Below are 1539 nucleotides of genomic sequence, written 5' to 3' on the forward strand. Positions count from 1 at the left end.
GATGTAATCAATACCTTTGTGATCTTTGCCTATATAAGTCTGGTTTTGCCACCATCTTATCACTATGAGATTTGGGGAATGGCCCCTCATAGTCCCGGATTGCAATAAATGTGACTCTTTAATTAGACTTCTTGAGGCATCCTTCTGTGATTCGCGGGGTACATTATAACACGAAGAGCACCACTTTGTTTGTATTTGGGCTCAAGTTCTAGCCCAAGCACAGGATGACCTTCAGCAAGGTCATAGGATGGAGGAGATGGGGCCCAGGTTTCCTCAGCTGTCACCTGGGGTCGATGACAGCTTGCCCTCTGGATGATGTGGGAATCCAATAAAATGCAAATTCCCTTAGATGTGTCAGTGGCTAATCTCATTGGTATTTGGTGCAATAATATTTTCTTTGTCAAGCAGCTAATTCCATAGCAGATGCTTTGAGAAGGGCACCTGACCCACCGCTCAATAGAGCTAAATGTGAGCTCAAAGAGGAGCAGGGAGGTCGCTGGCCCCACTCCCACCCCCACCCCTGGTGCCTGCTATTTCTACAAAGCACATTTCCTTTCCCTGGGTTTCTTGCTCTGAAAAAGAGAGACAAACACCTGTCCTGAAAAGCCAGGGCATCATTAAAACACCCCCTCTCATCTACTCTTAGTCCTTAAAAGGAGCTGTCAGCTTCCCATTGCTAAAGCATGAAAGGAGGTTAATAACAATAGTAGTTCATGGAGATAATGTTCCATGAAAAATACCCTCCGTGCTAACTCAGTTCAGAGAAATGGGACCTGAGAGGCAGTGGAATCGATATGATTATGAGCCATCCAGAGGGAGAGGTACAGAAAGAACTCGATCGCCCCAGAATCCTGTCGCTTTCCCTACCTGACTCCTCCATTAAACTCAATTTGCTTTTCTCAGCGTTGGCTAAATTTTCAGCCGGCCTTGAGGTCTGAGCCCGCAGCACAACCATATCTTTACTTAAAGTGATCAGTGCCTGGTTTTTGTCATTCAGATTAATGTAGTGGAAAGAGCATTGGTTCTGCCCCCTGTCACAGAGCAGGGCCGATCAGGGGGTTGAGGAGCTCCCCCTGTCACTCACAGAGTAGGGCCGATAGGGGAGTTGGGGCACCGCCCCCTGTCACACACATCAAAGTAAACATCATTACATAAAAGGGTACGGTCTTTTTTTTTTTTTTTTAGTTTTATTCATTTCAAACGGGGCCGGATCCGGCCCGCGGGCCGTAGTTTGCCCACGGCTGGAACTTTAGATACTGTCTCTGTACCTTCCGGCTGGGTGAGCCTGGAACATGGGGCGCTGTGCAATCATTTAAAACAATGGCATAAAAAATAAATAAATAAAATAAAAAAAAAATAAAACAATGGCATAGTAACGAGATTGCCTGTGGGTGACAGGAATTGGCTAAGGTTTTCTCCCTTCCCTCTTCCTTTTCTTCACATTCCCTCTAAGTGCAAATGTAATACTTGTTTGTAGATTATCTTCCCTATACCACTTCCAGGCGCCTTTCCTTTTTTTTTTTTTTTTTTTTTAAGAAA

This window comes from Myotis brandtii, unplaced genomic scaffold (assembly GCF_000412655.1).
Source record: "Myotis brandtii unplaced genomic scaffold, ASM41265v1 scaffold76, whole genome shotgun sequence".
Taxonomy (NCBI): domain Eukaryota; kingdom Metazoa; phylum Chordata; class Mammalia; order Chiroptera; family Vespertilionidae; genus Myotis; species Myotis brandtii.